At 43.2% G+C, this 23473-nt stretch overlaps 1 protein-coding gene and 1 long non-coding RNA gene across 6 annotated transcripts in view; one reads left to right on the top strand and one right to left on the bottom strand.

Annotated features, from left to right (window-relative positions):
- The window catches only part of HIVEP1 (HIVEP zinc finger 1), a 164021-nt gene extending 152114 nt beyond the window's left edge, over nucleotides 1-11907 (bottom strand). The window contains exons 1-4 of one of the 5 annotated variants that reach the window (XM_063665802.1): nucleotides 11781-11907; nucleotides 11065-11117; nucleotides 5257-5354; nucleotides 4367-4642 (exon numbers count right to left, since the gene is read on the bottom strand). The gene's annotated coding sequence lies outside the window, so the exon portion shown is untranslated. Of the gene's footprint in view, nucleotides 1-440; nucleotides 561-654; nucleotides 914-1169; nucleotides 1455-4366; nucleotides 4643-5256; nucleotides 5355-5419; nucleotides 5564-11064; nucleotides 11118-11780 lie in introns of those variants that run through there. The other 4 variants (XM_054490511.2, XM_054490512.2, XM_054490514.2 and 1 more) reach the window with 4 other exon arrangements.
- A 95-nt stretch (nucleotides 11908-12002) lies between these two features.
- LOC129039290 (uncharacterized) lies at nucleotides 12003-22997 on the top strand. Its single transcript, XR_008503305.2, has 3 exons — nucleotides 12003-12087; nucleotides 21301-21458; nucleotides 22821-22997. It is a non-coding gene; the product is annotated as an uncharacterized LOC129039290 (long non-coding RNA).
- The last annotated feature ends 476 nt before the right edge of the window (nucleotides 22998-23473 follow it).

Genomic DNA, 23473 nt, shown 5'->3' with positions numbered 1-23473 from the left:
CGCATGCCAGGAGGAGGGGGGAATGGAAGTGCCAGCTCAGGAAGGAGCCTGGAGTGGATGCAGAGAGCTGAGGAGGAGGAGGACCAGATGAGGCGAGCGCGGCAGCCCTGAGACTCCTCCTTGCCGCCAGCTCCGCCGCCGCCCCCTCCCCTCTCCAGCCAGCAACTCCTTCCCGAGCCCGACCCCAAGGCGAGCCCGAGCCGACCCGCACCCCAACCCACCGCCCCCTTCCCAACTGCAGCTAGCGCGCACTCCCAACCCAGAAAGAAACTACCCAGGTGGCCAGGAGTAAACAGGCACTTAGAGCAAAGAACGAAAGGGAAAGACAGCCACAAAGCCGAGAGGTTGGGATGCCGAGGCCTGGTCTCCTTCACCCCCCACCCTCTTGCAAAATGCGTCTGCGGCTGGAAGGCGGCTGGGGAGGCTGGGTCCCTCTGTACCTGCTCGGCTCGCGCGCGGCGAGGGCGCCCAGAAGTGCCGAGTGTCTCCCGCACGCAGCCATCCCCTCTGCAAGGTCGGCGGTTGCACACACACGCACACACACGCGCCCGCACGCCCCCCGCCCGCCGAAGGGACGTGCTCCTGCCCCCCACCCCGCTCCGCCCCGCCGCCCTCCCCAGCTGCAGCGCCCCCGCCGCGCAGCCCGCGCCGAACCTGCTGCCAGGACGCCCGGCGGAGCCGCTGCCGCTGCAGCCGGCCCTGGAGCTGCGCTGCTGATGGCGGCGGCCGCGGCTCGGGATCTCTGCGACCCCCGCGCGGCGGCGGCGGCGGCGGCGCCTGGGATCCCTCCTTCACTTGACAACCCCAAACACAAACATAACCTCCTCCGGCGGCCGCCGCTCCCCGGTCCCCCGCTCCGTCCGCCACCCTGCCGCCGCCCAGCAGCCGCCACGCTGAAGGCCGGCGACTGGCGCTCACACCACCCAGCACTGAAATATTAAACAGGGGAGCGGGCCGGGGGGCGGGGGGGGGAGCGCGGGGCGCGCGGGCGGGGGCCGCAGCCGCCGGGCGGAGGCGGCGGCGAAGCTAGCCGGCGCCCGCAGCCACGGCATGATCGCGGCCGCCAGGGAGCCGGGCAGCCGGGCTGGGGGGCGCGCGCCGCGGCGAGGCGGGCGGGCAGACCCTGGGGCCGCGGGGCCCGGGGCGGGAAGAACGGGCGCGGGCTTTACCTCTCCCCCGGGGCAGAGTAGGGCACGTTTAGCGTCTTTGGGGCCGGCGGGAGGAACGCGGGCCGGGCGGCGCGGGGGAAGCAGGGCGAAGGTCGGAGGCTTTCCCGCGGGTGGGCGGGGCGGCAGGGGATCCCCGGGGGCGGGAGGAGGGGAGGCCGGGGCGGCGACGCGTGGGCGGGGGAGGGGGCGTCCCCGCGGGGGCTGGGGTTGAGGCCTGGGCGAGGGGCGGGGGACGCTCAGGCGCCGGGGCCCAGCTGGGCCGGCGCGGCCCCCAGCTCTGACCGGGTGTAGGGACTGGATGGGCGCCCGGCCCGGCACGAACCCGGAGCCAGTGCCCCGGGTCTCCCCGGCGGGGCGGGCCCCAGACCGCGCCGGCCCCGCCACCTACCCGCCGCTTCGCCCCTCCCCGCCCCGCCCCGCCCGGCCGAGCCGCCGCAGGGATGGGAGGGGGACGCGGGAGGAGGTGGCAGCGCAGCCCGGGGGGGGAGGGGCGGGGTTAGGGACGCGGGGGGCGGGAGCCTGGGGTCGCGACGCCTGGGGAACCGGCACCCGGCGGGGGCGGAGGGGCGGGCCCGGCCAGTCACGCGGCCCCGGGAAGGCCTGGCCGGGTCGCTCAGTTGGGGGCGGTTGGTCCGGGAAGAGGGGCGGGGCGGGCGGGGCCGTAGTTTCTCTTTACCGTCTCTTTACTTTCTACAGCAGGATGTGGGCCGGCCGCTGACGTCATGGGGTCTCCCGGCCCCGCCCCTCGCCCGGGCCGAATGGGGGAGGGGGAGGCGGGGAGGCGGGGAGGCGGGGGGGGGACCCCAAGGGGGTTTCCTCAGCAACGCGTAGAAGGAAGGGGAAAGTCATTGTGAAACTTGAAACTCATTAACTTTGAAAAACAACTTTTAAAAAAACGGAGGGGGCAGGGTGTTGGTTTGGAGAGTGGAAGGGGACATATTAACCCTGAACTGAAACCACTTTTTGGTGGCGGATGTTCTATTAAAAGAGCGAGGAAAGCCAAGGTTATTCCAGAGGCCGCTCCAAAGCCCCGCTGGTGCTTCCCAGTGCCGAAGCTGCGAGCGCAATTAACCCCTGCCTGCCAGCCTGCCAGCTTATAGGGCCAACCCGGGAGGGGACTTCGGGGACAGAAAAGGGGGGTGCGGGGCTGGTCGTCGGACCGGGCTCCAGGGAAGAGGGGAGGGCGTGAAAGGGGAAGAGGGAGTAATTAGCATGAACCAAGGTGTGACCCCGGCTGCTAGAAAGCAGTAGAGGAAGCAAGGAGTGGAAATCCATGGCAAAGCAGTGAAGAGGGGCTGGACCAGGGTAACGAAGAAGGTTTTCAGGGTTAGACCTAAAGAACGTTCGCAGTTTGGGGCACAGAAATTCCACACGTCCACCTCAAGAAGCAAAAGTGGCTGGTTTAACGGGCCACCTCAAACTTGAGAGAGAGGAATAAGGTGAAACAAAATTGATGCAAAAAAAAAAATCCCTGATGAAACTAAACTGCTTTCCCCTTTTAAGGACTAAAAATGCTAAACGACTATACACCCACTAAGACAGCTGGCCATCTGTGCAAACTTGAATTGTTTTGTTCCCTTGGGCTTCCATAACGACGTCTAGGTTTTTCCTGCTGGCGTTGACCCCTAAAATTCCCCTGAGGAAATCGTACCTCTGGCTCATTTGAGCTAAGAAAAGCTCAAACCACCAGAATGGGAATGATTAAAAATGGAATACTCAGTAATGGCGAGTGTGTAGCCAAAAATAATATCATGTAAAGGGAGAAATATGCCTACTACAAAGTAAATTTGGTTATAAAAGCAAAGATCATCCAACTGTGTACATGTACAATTATGTCTAGCATACTAATGCTAACCCTACGATGAAATAATGCAATTTTTATTTTCACTGTGCTATAACCATCTCTCATTTGTGAAATGAAATGATATCCCATAGGTTGCAATCACCAAAAAAGTATATAATGTAACTTCCCAACTGGGTTATTTGAATCAAAAAGTAAACATGCATTTAACTGTGAACGTATAGCTATTAATCTGTCAGGAGAAAGGTAATTTGATAATGAGTGAAGTTTGTATCACTTCGGAAGTGAAAAATGCTAACTGAATGAATAACGTTTAACCCAATAATTGTTGAGCACAACATACTGTCAACACAATGTTTATGTAGGATTCAGCATTACTACGAACTTTCTAACAAAACATAAATGCAGTTTTGAATTACAATAGGTAAATTTTGACATTTCAACTATTTCCTTGAGCAGCAAACCGATATTAAACTTTTATTTGAAATATATACAATACAGAATAGTTTCCTAGTAAGTTTTTGAATTTTCTAAATGCAGTTTCTTTTCCTAATTCTGCCTACAATTCTTCCTAGATATCAGGATGCAGGGAAATCTGGCTATACTATAAAGTAGCTTCTTTAGGCTTGTTTTGTGGCAAATCCAATATATTTTCTCAAAATGTATCAAATAAACAGAGCGTGGGAAAAAATGAAGCAGAGGGCGAATGTGGAGGATGAATGTGAATGGTAAACTGCAGTTTCAACTGTCAAAAATCCTGGGACAATGCAGGAGCAAGTGACCATTCTCTGCCCCCAAAAAAGGGGGGGCTCTTAGAGGACCATTTCTCTATGGCTCCATCCCCACCGGCCGCGTGAACGCTTCTGGAGCCCCCCTTGAGGAAAATGGGGTTCGAGGGAGGATAGTGTCACTGAAAAGCTCAACACACGTTTTTCTTGGCGAACAGTTTGGAGAGGGCACAAAGTCCACCCCGGAGCCGCGTCCACTGGGCCCTGCGCCACCCTGCCCGCCCCCGCCGCTGCGTCCACGGCTCGGGTTCCCACGCGGCCGCCCGGCCGGGCCCGGCTCAGGCTCCCCCCTGGCGCGGCCCCGCGGCCCCGGCCCTCCGCCCAGCGCGCGGCCCGGCAGTGCCGCCGCCACCGCCACCGCCACGCGGAGATCCCGGAGGTTCCTCCCCGCCGGCCGCCGGGTCACGCCGCTCGTCCCTCCCCTCGGCCCTCCGCCCTCCGCCCTCCGCCCTCCGCGCGCGCTGGGCTTTCCCGTCCACCGGCCGAATCCCCTCCTCCTCTGGGCGACCCGGCGACAAAACCTTCCCCGCACGCCCTGCCAACTCTGCCCCACGCCCAGGCTCTTCCCAAGCCAGGCGCCAGACAAAAGAACCGAGAGAAAAACTTACCCGAACTGCAACACAAAAGTCTGATCCAAAGCTTCCTGGGTTTAACTTTTAATTTTAAAAACAACAAAAGCAGAAACCAAAAGCCTCCTAGGTTGGAAGTGGGCGTGAGAGGAAATGCTAGAGGGAGGCGCTTCATTCCCCGGGCTGCCTGTGCCCCCCTTTCTGGCCCCTGCCCGGGGCTTTGATGTTATCTAGTGCACCGCCTCCATCGGTTTCTACCTTGGGCTCCGCGCCGCCGAGAAGATAGACAGATCTTCCGCACTTCACATGCAGGTTCTGAAAGAGGCAAGCAGGTAGTCGCGGCAACAGACCCACACTCTTTATCCCCGCAGTGAGAGAGGAACATTTGCACGGGCTTCCTGTTGCTACCTGGACTGAAATGAACAATCCACCCCTCTAGTGATCCTGGAGACTTGCACCGTGTAGTCTTTCCTGCTAGACCCACAGCGGGAGGCCTCCTACATTAGATTCATTTTCCCTCCACCCGTAGCACAAACTTGTAAGATGGTGGTGGAGTATGTTTCCTGAGGCTTTGTTGGGGTTTTAGATCTCAGCTTGGAAGGTAAATATTATTTCCCTTCTGAGACAGTCCTGCAGCCTTGAAGAGACAAGAATAAACCTCTAAAGGCAACAAATTCTATCACACGCTTTATATACACCATAAATTCCCTTATGGGTCAAAATATCCTCACACTTTCCCCCTCACGTTACGAAAAGCTTGTAACTGTTGATTTTCTTTTGCCTGGACACTAGCAGACACTGGATATAGTTTTTCATTAGGTTAGCAGTCAGTCTCGGGACCATCACTAACAAAACACTACAACAAAGAATTTTTTTTTTTAACAGACTAGTAATAAAGAAGGATGGCAGCGTCTAGCAATCAGCCTTACCTGTGCCTCCACTTTACACCAACAGAAGCTTGTGTTCAGGCCTTGCCCTCTGGAAGAGTACAAATTAATGGAGACAGGATAAACACATGGAAAAATACCTAGAGGGAGAAAAAGATATAAGAGGCTTATAAACAGAGCCAATTAAAGTTATACAGTTGTTTACATGATCGCTGAGAGGCTTCTGCTTGAGTAGAGGACAGGGTGAGCAGAGTCCCATCCTGGGGGTGAGTTCTCAGTGGGATATTGAAGGAGAGAAAGTTCACGATTTGGCGGTGGTGGAAGTACAGCATTCTAGAGGAGGGAAATAACTTGAAGGTGAGAGCAAGTGAACTGTGTGTGATGGTTTTTCCACCGAGAGCAGAAAGTCTAAGCAAATAGGAAACAAGTAACACCCACGCCAGGACACTTTTGAGAGTGAAAGGGAAGGTATTAATAATTATACTCAGAGCCGGGCACCGTGGCTCACGCCTGTAATCCCAGCACTTTGGAAGGCCGAGGGGGGCGGATCACAAGGTCAGGAGATCGAGACCATCCTGGCTAACACGGGGAAACCCTGTCCCTACTAAAAATAGAAAAATTAGCTGGGCGTGGTGACGGGCGCCTGTAGTCCCAGCTACTCAGGAGGCTGAGGCAGGAGAATGGCTTGAACCCTGGAGGCGGAGCTTGCAGTGAGCCAAGATCAGGCCACTGCACTCCAGCCTGGGCCACAGAGTGAGACTCCGTCTCAAAAAAAAAAATTATGCTCAGATGAGAGATGTACACCTGGACTGCCCCGGGGCCATTGGGAAGGGTGGGTTCCCTGGTAATGAGCTAGGAAGACAGAATGGGCAGGCAACAGGCAACCAGAGAAGAGCCTACTCAGTCATCATTTGGAAGGAATTAAGACATGATATTACAAACAGTTGGTAGCTATTTGGAGACATCTGGCCTGAGAATGGTCTTTTTAAGGAAAGTTATTGTTACTGATGGATTTAGGATCGATATGGAGGCTGGTTACAAAAACTGCAGTAACATTAGCAGTTGTAATAGTGGTAGTGGCAGTGATTAACAGCTATTGAGCGCTTACCACTTGCCAGGTTTTCCTATATGAACTCATTTAGCCCCTTATAAACCCACACTGTAGATGAAGAAACAGAGGCTTAGAAATGCTACATAGTCTTCTGGAAGCTACAGAGCTGGTAAATGATAGAGCTATGATGGGGATCCAGAAAATATTCAGATGCTCAAAGTTTAAAGATTATATTTTGTGAAAGCCAGATTTCAATAACTTTATAATATTCTACATCAATGGAGCGAATAAGAAAAGGGAATTTTTAAAAGTTTTTCAAATTTCAATGTGTCATGAAAATGATGGGAATCCTGGCGTGGTGTGAGGCTTAAGGGAAAGAAGAGAAAATGTGTTTAATTTTAACCATGTCTAGTTTTTAGAAGGATGATTTAATTCACATTTACGCCAGTACTGATACTGTTACCTGTAGGAGACATGCTGTTAGAGAAAACCACATCTCATTGAAAAGCCTCTCTTTCAATGGCAAGTAACGACAGTTTAATGGGTATTATTTGGTGTACTGTCTGTAAAGAGGGGAAAGAAAACTAGATGTGACTGCTACTTGCAGTTCCTGAAAGAATTCCTCATAAGCTATGTCCACAAGTGGCATACTGAGGAACCCTAGAGGAAGAATAGCATTCAATGAAAATGACCCACCCTTATCTGTGATCTAACAAGGTGGTATTTTTGTTACAGTGGGCCCTGAGCTAATACAGTGTCCCACAGTTCTAGAGGCTGGGAGTTCAAGATCAAGGCATCAGCAGGGTTGGCTTTCTCTGAGGCCTCTCTTCTTGGCTTGTAGACTGCCACCTTCTCTCTGTGTCCTCATATGCCCTTTTCCAGGTGTAGTGCTTGTACAGAGAGAGAGAGCACTGGCTCTTTTGTGTCTCTTCTTTTAAGGTCGCTAATCCCATTAGATCAGGACCCCACCCTTATTACCTAATTTAACCTTAATTACCTCCTAAAGACTCTATCTCCAGATACAGTAACATTGGGGGTTAGGGATTCAACATATCAATTGGGATGCTGGGGGGACAATTCAGTTCATAGCAGATACCAAGAGTATATTTACATAGTATTGTAGATAGAGTTAATGCCAGCCTAGGAAAGGGGCTTGTCAGTTGCTTGAGGAGGAGCCAAAAGACTTCATTCTAGACTTTCTTATTTCCATGAAGAATTACTCCTAAGTAACTCTTAAAACATTGTTGTGTAAATGCTCTTTCACATTTCTAGTGAAATGGTTCTCAAACCTCCTGTGGAAAGCCGTCTTGGTGCACACCTTTATTGTGTTATAAATAAAGTGATTTTGTCGATTGCCGAAGGATTTAAGGGTTTTATTTTCCCCATTGTAATCACAGTCTGAACACATGTAAATTAAACATGATATGTCCTATCTCAAGTGTGGATACCCCCTCCCCTATCCCATAGTCTCTGCCTCATCATTCATTAATTTCCTTTATAACATCGCACAGTCTACAATTATCTTATTGGTTTCCATGTTTATTATCTCTCAACCCTCTGCTAGACTATGAGGGCCATGAGTGAAGTGACCATGCTTTGTTCTTCTCTGTCTGTCTCCCCAGCACCTAGAACAGTGTTGAAATAAATGTGTGTTGAATGAACGTTGTAGTCTGAGGCCTGCTCACCTTCCAGTTTAGTTGCTAAGCCTTTCATATCAACTTAATTGCTTTCTTGCTTTTGCATTTTTCTTTAAACGTCCTTTTTAAATTTTCTGGACTCAAAATTATTATATATCACAGTTAAAGGGGATCTGCTCATTTTATAGACTGGGAAGCCAATATAAGGAGTCATGTGAACTAAATGACAGCATAACCAGCTGGCTCCTGGCAGAGCTTGACAGGAGAGCTCTCAGTCCATCCTCCCTCTCCCCTTCTTCCTGCTCCCAAATCCTTCCTCTTTTATGCCTTTCCTAATTCTCACCAGAAACTCCATTGCCTTTTGCTTGCTCTTAATCTTCATTCCTAGATTTTTTTGTAAAGTTTCTTCTCTGCTGTAGTTTTGATGGAGGTTCCATGGCTTAAACATGTAGTATGGATGGAAGGAAAGAAGGAAAGAAGGGAGAGAGGGAAGGAGAGAGGGAAAGAGGGAATATATGTGTATAAAATTAAGAAAACACCAGGCACAATGGCTCACACCTGTAATCCCAGCACTTTGGGAGGCTAAGAGGGGCCGATTGCTTGAGCCAGGAGTTTGAGACCAGCCTGGGCAACATGGGGTAACCCTTTCTCTACAAAAAATACAAAAATTAGCCAGGCATGGTGGCATGCACCTGTAGTTCCAGCTGCTCAGGAGTCTGAGTTGGGAGAAACCCTTGAGTCTGGGAGATCAAGGCTGCAATGAGCAGTGATTGCACTACTGCACTCCAGCCTGGGCTACAGAGCGAAACCCTCCCTCCAAAAAAAAAATTAAAAATTAAGAAAAAATATGGCAGAGTAAGGGTTCAAAAAAGTGATTTGTAAGAAAAGCTATGAAGCATGTACTTCTGGCTTATTCAGTCCACATTCCTTACCTTTTCTTTTTGAGTTGCTACAACTTTTTACTTAAAGAGGGTTAAAAATCAGGCATATTTTCAGTGACTAACGGAGAACTACTTAGTAATATTCTTCTGCCCTAGAGGGAATTCACCAGTTCCAGAGTCTCCTACTAATAAAGAGTATATATTATGCACATACAAAGAGGCAACATCGTGACTAAAAGCATGGGCTTAAGAGCCAGCAAGCCTGGGTTGAAGCCCAGATCTGCCAGCTGCATAATTTGGGGCCATTTTTTTGACCTTCCTGTGCCTCCATTTTCTGATCTGTAAAGTAAATGTAATTGGAGTCTTCACAGAATAGCTGTGAATATTAGATGAATTGGTGTTTCGAAAGTGCTGAAGACAGTGCCTGTCACATAGCTACAACGATCTCTCAGTGTTGACCAATGCTTTATTACATGTTTCGCACTAGACTAAGTGTGCTTTACACATGTTATGTTTTAAACCTTGAAATAAGTCTCTGGAGACTTATCCAGAGAGGACCTGACAACCAAATCTAACATGATCCTCGATGGGATCCTGGAATAGAGAGAAGACATTAACGGCAAAACTGTTGATATCCAGATAAAGTCTGCAGTGTAGTTAATAGTAATGTCAAAATGTCAATTTCTTATTTTTGATAAATGTATCCTGGTAATGTAAGATGTTAACAATGAAGTAAACAGTAAGGGCATATGTACAGGGCTCTCTACAATTTTTATAAATTTTCTGTAAAGCTAGAATTATTCCAAAATAAAGTTTACTTAAAAAAAAAAAAAAACAATAACCTGCTGCTACAGACACCGTTACCCATGTTTTAGTGATTAAGGAGCTTAGGTTAAGTACCAAGCCAAAAGTACAACTAGACCTGGCCTCACAGGGACCCTGATTGTCTGCAGAGAAGACCACATCCTAAATCCCTAGGCTACCCTGCCACCCAGTAAGTCTCAGATTTCTTTTATATTCTCATTCGTGGCGGGCTGGGATCAGGAAAAGCAGGTGTGATCTAAACACAGTTATGACACAAACAGTGTTTTTCTTTAAGCTCCCTTTCTCTTCTTTGAGATTAATTCCCACCATGATGGCCTGTCTACTATAACCTGATTTCAGGTTTTAAAAAAATTATATATGTACATATGAAAAAATACATGCACACATCTCTGTATATATTCACCTTTCCATAGTTTCAATTACCCACCATTAACCATGGTCCTAAAATATTACAGTATTTTAAGAGAGAGAGAGAGAGAGACCATATTCATATATAACTTTTATTACAGTATATTGTTACAATTGTTCTAGTGTTAGTTATTGTTAATTTATAACTGTGCCTAATTTTTAAATTAAACTTTATCATAGCTATGTATGTATAGAAAAAAACGGTACATATGGGCCGGGCACAGTGGCTCATGCCTGTAATCCTAGCACTTTGGGAGGCCAAGGCAGGCAGATCCCCTGAGGTCAGGAGTTCAAGACCAGCCTGGCCAACATGGTGAAACCCCATCTCTACTAAAGATACAAAAAATTTAGCCCGGTGCACTGGTTTGCGCCTGTAATCCCAGCTACTCAGGAGGCTGAGGCAGGAGAATCGCTTGAACCCGGGAGGCGGAGGTTGCGTTGAACCGAGATAGCGCCACTGCACTCCAGCCTGGGCGACAGAGTGAGACTTCGTCTCAAAAAAAAGAAAAGAAAAGAAAAGAAAGAAAAGAAAAAGAAATTTAAAAAACAGTTTATATATATATAGGTTTCAGTACTATCTGAGGTTTCAGGCATCCACTGGGTGTCTTGAAACATATTTTATAAATGAAGCTTGAAACTATTTTATATGTATATATATACTGAAACTACTTTGTGTATATATATATACACATACACACACATATATGCACACACCTATATTATATATTTATATATGTACATGTATTTTAATAAGGGCTGTATTTATATGTCTATATTTATGGGATTTCAGCATTAGCAGTTGGGTATACTGGGCACAAGGACCAGACTACAGGACAGTATTCCACACAATCCTAAAGCATTTCAAATTTCCCATCTAAATCATTGATTAGAAGTAATCTTTCCTTCTTGTTAATAAACTGCCAACACCACAACTTCACCACCACTAGCTTTACAGGTACCTCTTTTTTTGCAAACACATCTCAGTTCCCAATATCTACCTCCTACATTAACGTCTGCTTCCCCAAACCTTACCAGATCTCAAACTCACCAGCTTCTGACTCTGTAAATATGTTGCCAACATAAGAAGCTTTCTCCAGATGCCTGTTCATGGGATCAAATTTTGCAGATGAATTGTTTCTGGTAAACAACACTTAAACCACTCATTTTCCCTTCCCTAAACTTCCTGCTATACCATTCCGTACTATTTTGTTTTTAAAAGCACACGATTAAATGTACAGTTTTGAATGTATTGGCATCTCCTTTTCATGGCAGTTCCTATTGTGCCAAAATGTCTGTGGACATCAATACAAAGGAACCCACTAGTCTAGAGTCAAAGTCCAACTTGGGAAAAGTTGGAGAAAGGGCAATAGATAAAATAGACTTTCCTGAAGCTAAGGAAAATGAAAGGGACTTGAATTCACAAGTGAGAGAGATGAGCCAGACAATGGAAGATAAGAGTAAGCCACTAATAACAGGATGATAATAGCCTATGGTGAGCTTTGACATGTTCGAAGCACTTTTTAAATTTCAGCTGTTTTAATTTCTGCAAAAGGAGGTGGAGCTCGATTTATGGTAGATGATTGAAAATGGAACTAGCGTTATAATAAGGCATCTAAATAAGGGTATCTGTGTGTATCCGTGTGTGTGTGTGTGTGTGTGTGTGTGTGTGTGTAGTGGATATCAGCTAGCCAGATGGCTGTCTAACCTAAAGACAGTGTAGATGTTACTTGTAAGATTTTTTTTTGCTACTAATGGGTTACGCACATGAGGTTTGGTAATTATAAAAAATATTGATGCAAGCAGGAAACCTTGGCACGGCGGCAGTGTGTAGTTCTCAGAGCAAGAGTAACAGGACACACACATTTGTCTTCGGCTCGCTACTCATACAACTGTCGTTTCCAACTGTTGTGGAACCTTCTGGTTGCAAAATTCCATCCCTCACATAGTAACAAGAGAGTCAAAACAGTCCCTCCCTCCGGAGCTTTGATCACACAACAGTTTTGTAACCATGTTCTCTCAGAAAGTTCCATAGTCCACCCGTCTGGAACAAAATTAAGTGATTTCCAGAAAGGTAAATCAGACATTCTCTCACAGGAGTTTTCTGCTATTTTTATTATTCTAAAAGCATAGTTTTCTATTGCCTCAGGTTTGATTTGGGGGAGCAGGATGGCTATCCTATGAATGTTCTTCAAAAATATTTTTCTACTGTCTTAATAACCATTCCTTTTTGTATCTAGTCTGAGCAACTGATTATCTTGTATCCATTTTCATACAATTAAAACAAATTCACACAATTTAAAATGGAAAACTCTGTTACTTCTTATTAAGAAAGCTCCTAATTTCTTAGTAAGGGGGAAAAAAAGACTTGTCCCAAACCAACTATTATTCAAAAAAGTTTCCAAACATAAATTGTTTTATGACAGTGACCCATGATTCATATTCCCCAAAGGCCAAACTGCCATTCTGCAATAAATTACAACAAAACATTTTGTGTCTGTGTTCACAAATGCAAAGAAAGCCAGAATAATATTGGGCAGTACTTAAATGAGAAATTCTGGGATGCTGAGGAAATAATAGCAGGTGTCAAATAATATGGATTTCTTGCTACTAAAATCTCCTTGCAGCATGCTTGATTTTTCCTGGAAACCTAAATCAATGGTAATTTTGAGAAATCATCATGCAATATTGACCATTTGTATAGCAGATAAGTCAAAGGAATGGTTCTTCTAAGTTACACTGAAGGTCCTGAAAACAAAGAAATATTAATGTTTCTTACCACTGCCAAATTCCATCTCAAATACATTGCTAATTAGCAACCTAAGTTTAATATGCTAAAGTACCAAATGACATTTGACAGTGTCCCCATCTGTAAAATGGGGTGATAATAACCTACTCCTTAGGGATACTTTGCAAAAGAGCAATGAGTTCTTTTTAAGTACTCTGGAAGAATCTGCTTCTGTGAGTATCTAAATAGCTCTTTTCCTTTATATCTTTCTACTATGTGTAATGTCTCCTTTATCTTATTCTTCTATGTCTCTTCATTATATCCTCCTTTTGTTTTTTACTGATTAGTAATTGGATTTCTTTTTAAGTAAGCATTTATTTAAATACTTGTAACTACTCACCATTCTACTGCTCTGTTTTCTTTTTTCTTCTTTCTTTCTTAATTTGAAGAGAATGACTTATGTTAAACCAGGACAATATTTTTCTAGATGCTATGAAGACGGTGACTTGGATATCTACCCTCCCAAATTCACTTACAATTACTTCTATTAATATTAATAGTTACAATGGCTTTGATTTCACTGGATGAAAACTACTACACACTCTCTTTTTCCTCTAGTTTATATTGCCCTGACTACCTGGCTTCTTGAATATAGATGATTTAACTGATTAAAATCAGAATTATCTCTTTACAACCATCCATAACCTACAATTCTGACATCATTCCCGAAAACATTTTTATAATCTCTCTGTTTTTGCCTTAACCAAGGCCTTCCTATTTTCTCAACTCTAACTCATTGTTTTATTTCATTTAGAAAATGTGGGATTTTATTATTACGACCATAAAATGTAGAGGTCCAATGTGACATATTTTCAAACTTTTCCTCACTCTTCTTTGAAAAAATTACTGAAGGTGAAAAGCAAGTACATCTCGTATTACATTTCATAAAAACTGCTCAACAGATTCTTCCAGTGTTGCCAATATTAACATCTAAGAGCGTCTGGGGAGAGAATGCAGTTGTCTACCATGACATCAACTTGGAAAAGATAGGGCTAGAGTCCAAACATTCCTAGCTTCTCTGAATCAGGCACACCACCCTAATTATCTCCTGAAAGGAATGCTGTCATCATGTAACTCCCTCACTGAAGAAACCGAGTCGCTTCCCTCTAACTACAGGATACACATTCCCTAGCTGGTCTTTAAACCTCAGTATGATGGAAGCAATCACCTCAAAACATTACTTCCCTAAACAAAGCCTTCACTCCAGCTAAATGGGTCCACTCACTGTTCTTGCAGTAAGTTTGGTGCTTCCTTTCTACATACTTCTGTTTCAGTCAACATCATTGCACAGAATGCTTGCTTTCCTCCTCTTTGCTCATCCAAATGCTCTAAGCCATTCTCTCTAAGATCTAGGTGAATTGTATCATCTCTAGGAGCACTTCATGAAGTGATCCACGAGGCTCATATAAAATTGGCAGACTGGGCGTGGTGGCTTGGGCATGTAATCCCGGCACTTTGGGAAGCCGAGGTGAGTGGATTGCTTGAGCCCAGGAGTTGGAGACCAGCCTGGGCAACATGGTGAAACCTCATCTCTACAAAAAATACAAAAATTAGCCAGAGGTATCTGTAGTCCCAGCTACCTGGGAGGCTGAGGTGAAAAAATCACCTGAGTCCAGGGAGGTCAAGGCTGCAGTGAGCTGTGATCATGCCACTGCACTCCAGCCTGGGTGACAGAGTGAGACCCTGTCTCAAAAAAATAAAAATAAAAAATAAAATAAAATCGACATACTCCCAATTAGTTAATCAATTATGCCTGTCCCTTTAAGTGCTATCGTTTCACTTTTTCTAGGTTTCTATTTTCTGATCTAAATTGTTTAGAACACACAATTCTATCTTATATATACAGCCTTTCCTTCCCTTAAGTCTCCCTTATTCATTAATTAATAATCAACTCTACATGTTATCCATGAACAGTCCTTCCAGGGAAATGAGATCCATAGTCTATTGATTATTGTATCTAGGGTTTTTAAAATGTGTTTTTGTTTTGTTCCTATTGAGAAATATAGACAAGTGGTACCTTCTATTGCTAACATTGACACCTCATTGGGTTTTACTTCCTACCTGCAAAGTGTCTCGTTAGACTAGCTCACTAAAGTCCACTCTAGGTTAAAGAATTGTGGTTTGGTCGGTTCTACTTCAAAGATTGGTGAATATTTTCATCAAATACTTTGAGAATATAAAAGGTAATCACGAACTTCACCTTTTTAGATTTTAGTTGCCTTTTCAGTTGTCTCTTGACCTCCAAACTTCTTAAAAGCTTAATCTATAATGGCCACCATTCTTTCTGCATCAACATAATGCCCTTTCCTCTGACAAAGTAGTAATGTCTTTCAAGCTTCCACTACATCGGAAATGTCACAGGTCAACCACATCGAATGTTTGTCTAACTCTTCATTTTCCAAAATGCTTTCACATAACTTTGTGTATTATGGTGGATTTTTAGCTCCACTCCTGGCTATGTGTTATGTCTCTCTTGCACTTCTCTCTTCTTTTATCCTTGCGTCAATTTATCCTGCCTTAACATATTGACATATCCTTGAGAGCTACCCGATACCCTTTAGACAACAGGTGAAGTATTTGCAAAAACTATTCCTGATTTTACTGAGGAAATTGATGTTCATAGAAGACGTCCTAGAACTTGTCCAGATGTCCACACCCATTACATGACAAAGATAGGATTTAACTCAATTTTTTCTGACTTCAAATTTACTACATTTCCATAAAATCACGGCTTGCTTCTGCAGTAAGTGGTCTGTTTCTTCCTTTCTAATTTAGTGGTTAATGGATAAAACTCAGGCCTTTATTTTTCATTTCTTCCTAACTGACCTGACACCTCGCATGCTTCCAACCTGTCCTGAACGCAGCTGTCAAAATTAGAGCCATCACAATCTTCTCCTCAAATATTTTCCTATTTACTTACAGTCTAAATTCTAAATTTAACATGGAATTCAAAGCCCTCTGTTATCAGCCTCTAACTATCTTTACAATCTTACCCATCCATTCATGGGGCAAATGTTTACTGAGTATCGTTATATGTCAGGCAATGTTCTAGTATTGGGAATTGTGAACAAGGCACACAAGATGCCTGCTCTCTTGGAGTTAACATTTTTATTCTTTGTTCTTCATTCTAATTAAAGAATTGCAACCATCCAATCATGCTGAGACACTTCCTATCTTCATAGTTTTTCTCATGTTGGTCCCAGCTATCTGGTCTACCTCCTCCTTCAAGCCTCAATTCAAATTTCCATATTCAACAAGCAGACTTCTAGATCTTGTTTCTTTTATACTGTCATATGCATGTACTGTCCTTTCTGTCTGCCCTAGTTCTTTTTTATTTATTCATATAAACACATAAAACATATTTTAAATATATGTCATGTTCACTTGCAAGCAACATAAGGAAGAAAACCATGGTGTACTCCTTTCATATTTACCTTTCTCATGGAACTTTGCATGTGGTAATCGTTCAATAAATGTTTATTCACACAACCCTATGAATGAATTAACAAATAGAAAGGTATAATCATTATCAGATAAGTTATCTACCTTGGCCATATCACCTCAAATGACTCACCCAAAGATTTTAGGAGTGTATCTTTTCATGTCAATGCTTTCTTTTGTTTTTCATTTACATCAATGTATAATATTTCATCAGAGTTTAAAGAGTCAGATTGTTTTATGGCATGCTAAGAAAAAAAAGCTGTTTCTTGCCATCTCTGCTGTTACTATTTCCCACTCCCTAGACAAAAATATTTTCAACTCTTTTATCAATTGTTTAATATTTACATTTGCATCTCTAAATAAAATGTAACTTTTGACTTTTCAACTTTAGACTATCTATTGCCTTCTCACTCTGAAATGTGGAGCTTTAGCTCTCTTTTTGTGCTGCTCCCTCTGTCCCCGAGCACACACAGTTACATTGCTGTCCCGTTTGTGCCCCACGTAGATTATAGTTTTGGTTGGGTCAACAGTCGGTGTTTAGAGGTACATTATCACTGAGACTAAGAACACTATTCACAGCTAAGCCGTACGATACGCTGTGAGTATTTTTCCCTTTTTGTGCTTCCATAAAGAACATCATTGCTTAGTGTGTGTATTTGCTTGGCTTTCTGTGTACAGTCATACGCTGCACAATGACATTTCAGGCAACAACAGATAACATATACGACAGTGGTCCCATCAGATTATAATGAAGCCGAACAATTCCTACCACCTAATGATGCCTTGATGATCATGCGTGTGCACGCCAAGGCCAATGTCTGTGTTTACGTCTTAGTTTTTACCAAAAAAGTTTAAAGAGTAAAAAATAAAAATAGGAAAAAGTTTATGGAATAGAATATAAAGAAAGAAAATATTTTGTACGGCTGTACAATGTATTTGTATTTGAAGCTAAGTGTTACTCCAAAAGAGTCAAAAAGTTAAAGAAAAATTAAAAGGTTTATAAAGTTAAAAAGTTACAGTAAGCTAAGGTTAATTTATTACTGAGGAAAGAAAATTTTTGAAAATAAATTTAGTGTAGCCTAAGTGTCCAGTGTTTATAAACTGAAGTAGGGTACAGTGATGTCCTAGGCCTTCACGGTCTATCACCATCATTCACTGACTCACCCAGAGCAACTTCCAGTCCTGTGAGCTCCATTCATGGGAAGTGCTCTATCTAGATGTATCATTTTTAAAACCTTTTATATCGGCCAGGTGCGGTGGCTCACGCCTGTAATCCTAGCACTTTGGAAGGCAGAGGTAAGCGGATCACGAGGTCAGGAGATGGAGACCATCCTGGCTAACATGGTGAAACCCTGTCTCTACTAAAACTACAAAAAATTAGCCTGGCGTGGTGGCTCACGCCTGTATTCCCAGCTACTCAGGAGGCTGAGGCAAAAGAATCGCTTGAACCCGGGAGGCAGAGGTTGCAGTGAGCCGACATCGCATCACTGCACCCCGGCCTGGGCGACAGAGCAAGACTCCGTCTTAAAAAAAAGAAACCAAAAAATAAAAAACAAAAAAACCCAAAAAAACCCTTTTATACCATATTCTTACTGCACCTTTTGTATGATTAGATATGTTTAGATACACAAATACTTACCCTTGTGTTCCAGTTGCCTACAGTATTCAGTACAGTGACATGCTGTCCAGGAGCCATAGGCTGTCACATACAGCCTAGGTGTGTAGTAGGCTCTACCAAGTATACTCTACGATATTAGCAGAACAAAATGGCCTAAAGACACATTTCTCAAAAGGTATCCTTGTCATTAAAAAAACAAACCTGCACGTTGTGCACATGTACCCTAAAACTTAAAGTATAATAATAATAAAATTAAAAACAAGCAAACAAAAAAAAACACATGACTGTACTTAGTAATTCAACCTAAGATGGATAAATGTCATCTCAACACATTCAAACTAACCTAATATAGTATTAATTGGGTCCTATCCAATGGCTCTCACCTAGAGCTTTCTGACCTGTATTCTGAGTCACACCCTAGGCCTGACTCAGCAGTTTTTATGGGATCCCTTTCACCATCATCCTTGGGGTTGACTTCTCTCATTTCTCAAGTGGGTCACGATTTCCCAGATCCCATGCCTTCCTTCTTTCTGAGTTTATTCCCGCATTTTGGGTGGTCCCATACTCCAGGGCTTCCTAAGAAAGGATCCACAGCAAACAAAAAATTTTGAGGTCTTGGAAATCCGAGAATGTCTTTATTCTACCTTCCTGCCTAATTTATAGATTGGCTGGACAGAGAATTCTGGAATAAAATGAATTTTTCCACATAATTTCGAAGGCATTAAATTCATTATCTTCTAGCTTCCAGGATTTCTACTATGAAATGTCAAGCCACTCTGAATCTTGATTCTTCTTATAAAATCTCTTCTTTCTAGAGGCTCATAATATGTTCTTTTCATCCCAGAGTTTCAAAAATTTCCCAATGATGTGTCTTAATGCTGGAGTGCAGTTGCGCGATCTTGGCTCACTGCAAGCTCCGACTTCCGGGTTCATGGCATTCTCCTGCCTCAGCCTCCCGAGTAGCTGGGACTACAGGTGCCCGCCGCCAAGCCCAGCTTTTTTTTTTTTTTTTCTGTATTTTTTGGAAGAGACGGGATTTCTCCGTGTTGGCCAGGATGGTCTCCATCTCCTAACTTCGTGATCCGCCCACCTTGGCCTCCCAGGCGTGAGCCACTGCGCCCGGCCTTGATGTTGGTTTTTAAATTATTTCTAGTGCTGGATCTGTGTGGTTTATTTTGATCTGAAAACTCATGTTCTTTCATTTGGGGGAAATATTTTTGCATTGTTTCACTGATGATTTCCTATTCTCTATTTCTTGAGTTCTCTCTTTGTGGAACTCCTATCATACAGACGTTGCACCTGCTGGACATGTCCTGTATTTTTTTCTTATCTTTTATCCCTTATTTTTTATTTTTGCTCTGCTTTTAGAAGATTTCCTCTAATTTATCTTCCAACTCTTCTATTGATTTTTTTACTTTCACAATTCTATTTTTAATTATTTTAAAGTTCTTATTCCTCAAAATATTCTTTTTCTAAAATAGCACCCTTTTCTTGTTTTTTACATGCATTATATTATCTGAATGTATTAAGGATCATTTTCAAATGTTATCCTCCCCTCCTGCTTCTGTTTTCTCCCATTGCTTTTTTCCCTGATTGTTTGTTTCTGTGTCTCTCGTATTAGAATCCTATCCTAGTAATCCTTGTGTGGCTACTCCTACTAGGCATGGGTGCACTAAAAGCCGATCGGAGGCCGGCTGCGGTGGCTTCATGCCTGTAATCCCAGCATTATGGGAGGCCAAGGTGGGTGGATCACCTGGGGTCAGGAGTTTGAGACCAGCCTGACCAATGGTGAAACCCCATCTCTACTGAAACTACAAAAATTAGCCAGGTGTGGGGGCACACACCTGTAGTCCCAGCTACTTCGGAGACTGAGACAGGAGAATTGCTTGAATCCGAGAGACGGAGGTTGCAGTGAGCTGAGATCGCACCACTGCACTTCAGCCTGGGCAAGAGAGCAGACTGGGTCTCAAAAAAAAAAAAAATAGCCGATTGGAGGAGGCGTGGAGGAGGGTGTGACTAGTTATTGACCAGGGACTTCACTGTATAATGGCCTGCCTTTGCTCTTCCTAGTGGAGCCCTCATTGGCAATATTTTCAGCTCTTTTTTATTGGGCTGGTCAAATTCCCCAAAGAAGATCTCTAGTTGTCTGCCTAGGGCATATGTGTCTGTGTATGCGTGTGTATGCACTCACAAGAGTGTGTGTACTTAGCAAACAGTGTTCCAGCCTAGAAAAGGTTAAGAAATATGCAGGGTTTTTGCATTTAGTGTGTAAGCTCAACTCCCCTTTTTTTAGTTCGAACCCTCTGTGTGTCTGTCTCCAGGAAATAAATCTCTTAGATCTTCTGCTAAGGTGGGTAGTTGACTTGTTGCATAAAGTGGGGAGGAGATGAGAAGGTCCAGCTGCTTCTTCAGCAACTCTCCTTGTGACAGAACTTCCAGAGATATCTGAGGATGCCCATTCTTGGATCTGTACTTGAAATTAAAAACAAAACAAAACAAAAAAATCAGTCTGCTTCTCAGCTCTCTCTGCAGTTGGCGGAGAATCCAACTTTCTCAGATCTTCTCCCAGCTTCCAAATTTCTGTTGCTGTTGTCTCCATTCTTGTTTATTTTATCTTCGTATGCTATGTCTTTAAAAAAAAATTATTGTCATTTGAACTGTAGCATTGAGCTAAATGCTAATGGTTAATCTGCCATCTTTAATTAAATACCCTAGAGTATCTATTTGCAGTGGAAAAAATACCTGGGTTATTGTTTAATAATAAGTTATTTTTGAATGTGAGCTTTCATAAAAACAGAACTTTAAGAAAAATGTAATTGTTCTTGTAATTCCTATTTTGTCTGGGAGAAAAAATGATTGCTAGACAGTTACCATAAATGAGCAAAAATTTAAGAAAAACAAATAATGTTTAAAATTTTTTAAAAGCAAAAGAAAAACATTTTTCTTAATCTTAATTGTTTTTATTGTTAAAAAACATAGCTTCATTCTTGTTTTATTTAATCTGTATCCTGTTAAAATGGCCATTCTGAATCTATGGCCTTTCAGAGGGCTGGCATTGCTATTCTAAAATATACCTGTGCCTCTAAGGTTCCTGTAGGTTAGTTTTTGCTGCTCAGAAAACTGCTATTACTAGCACTGAATTTCAATGACTTCCTGCAGGCTAACACCTGGAGGCAATTACCTGTACTTGTCTGCTAGCGGTCGCAAATATGCTTTAGGATAGGAAAACTATGTCTGATTTTTAAAAAATGAATCCACCGCCTTTGTGTAATGTTTACTTGTGTCGGAATAAAATGCTAGCTTATCCAGTCCAGGAATTTATCCATTAACCAATTACATGTTGGTCAATCCACTTTTTCAGCACAGAATTTCCAAACATTAGTGATTTTCTATTATCCTTACCCACCTTTTGATGTCAAAGCGCTTTTGCTGTCTTACAGGATATGGGTCAATGACAGTGTGGGAAGAAACAAGAAAAATCAATAACCTACATTTTAATGTGTAATGACAACATGTTGAACAACAGACTTCCCAGGCATGGTTCAGGAGAGAATGCGAGAACATGTAAAATACATCATATTTTATATTATGTTGATGCGTAAGTAATTGTTGTTTTTTCCATTAATGTACATGTGGACTTGGTAATATTTTAATTTAATTTAGATTTATTTAATTAACTAATTTATTTATCTATTAGTTTCTTTTTTAAAGATGGAGTCTTGATCTGTCACCCATGCTGGAGTGTAGTGTTGTAATCACAGCTCACTGCAGCCTTGAGCTCTCGGGCTCAAGCGATCCTCCTGCTTCAGACTCCTGAGTAGCGGGACTACAAGCACGTGCCACTATATCTGGCTACTTTTTATTTTTAATTTTTTTGTAGAGGCAGGACCTGGCTATGTGGCCCAGGCTGGTTTCACATCCTGGTCTCAAGTGATCCTCCTGCATAGGCCTCCCAAAGTGTCGGGATTATAGGAGTGAACGACTGCACCTTGCCAATATTTTATACACCTAGATATAATCTCTGGAGAAAATCTTGGGGATGACTGCTACTTTAGCTAAGCCATGAATGCTCCGCATTTAAATTTAAATGTAGAATTAGGGCCAAGCGCAGTGATGCATGTCTGTAATCTCAGCTACTTGGGAGGCTGAGGTGTGAGGATCCCTTGGGTTTAGGAGTTCGAGATCACCTGGGCAGCACAGTGAGACCACTGTCTCATATTAAAAATGAAAAGAAAAAAGAGATAAATGTAGATTTAAATTGCACTCTTAGAAATATCAGACCATAAAATACTTTTATTTGTACTAAATAATAATGATTTATGGTTTTATAGACTACTGCAGTTAGAGCAGACTATTCAATCATTATGCATGCAAGAAGACCTGTTCTTCTTCAGTGCAAGTTCAAAGTTTCACGTCTTTCTGATTGTATTCTTATTCAGACAAAACTATAGATGATTACCGCACTTGAAAACTTCCTTATTTTCAGTATAACCAAACCATTAGATAAATTTTGATGGAAGTTTCATTTCCTTCCTTCATTCTTCTTTCTGTAATATCTCTCATTTTTACATTTAGTGAATCATTTTATTTTAAAAATATTCTTATTTTTTCTGCTATTTATAAGTACAGCTTCCTAGAGTCTTTAACTCTTGTTTTATAGATATATCTAACAGTTTGGTTCCTCCTAGTATATCTTTCAAATTTCTACTGTACACATTACTAATGTATAAAATTTCTGTTTTATTATACAAGGCCTTCTAAGAGCTCCTGTCAAAAATATTGCTGTAAATAAATCCTGTTTTTTATAGTTTTAGTGTTATAATTAGCTATTGCATTCCCAAAGACTTGATGTTAAATAAAGCAAGGGATATGACCAACAATATGCTGTAAAAATGAAACTATGACTACAGCTTTCTTTAATGACTTAAAATACTATCATATTTCCTTCCAACCTCTACAGAATTTTAGAACCAGAAGGAAATTTAGAGATGATGAGAACTTAACACTGGATTTCATAGGTGAGAAATGGAAACCTTGACTGGGGAACTTTCTTGGGTCACAAAACTTGTTATCCACTTTCAGCTTGGTCTTCTTTCAATCTTCATTTGCCTCCTAAATAAAAGATCTGCTGGCTCAGACTCAATGTTTGGCCCAGTGTCTCATGTTGAAATAGCCTCCATCTTCAGTTGGGCATGGTTGCTCACGCCTGTAATCCCAGCACTTTGGGAGGCCGAGGCAGGCAGATCACCTGAGGTCAGGAGTTCAAGACCAGCCTGACCAATGTGGTGAAACCCTGTCTCTACTAAAAATACAAACATTAGCTGGGCGTGGTGGCGCACGCCTGTAATCCCAGCTACTTGGGAGGCTGAGGCAGGAGAATCGCTTGAAGCCAAGAGGCGGAGGTTGCAGTGAGCCAAGATGGCGTCATTGCACTCCAGTCTGGGCAACAAGAGCGAAACTTCATCCCCCGCCCCGCCAAAAAAATATAAATAAATAAATAAATGAAATAGCCTCCATTTCCTTCCACCCCTCAGTGAAGTCTCTTCTTATTCAAACTCTGCGTTTGCTTGAAGATCAGATGATACCCCTTGGCTGAAGCATTGCCTGATCTCA

The sequence above is a fragment of the Pongo pygmaeus genome, chromosome 5 (assembly GCF_028885625.2).
Source record: "Pongo pygmaeus isolate AG05252 chromosome 5, NHGRI_mPonPyg2-v2.0_pri, whole genome shotgun sequence".
Taxonomy (NCBI): domain Eukaryota; kingdom Metazoa; phylum Chordata; class Mammalia; order Primates; family Hominidae; genus Pongo; species Pongo pygmaeus.
This window is presented reverse-complemented; position numbering and strand designations above follow the sequence as displayed.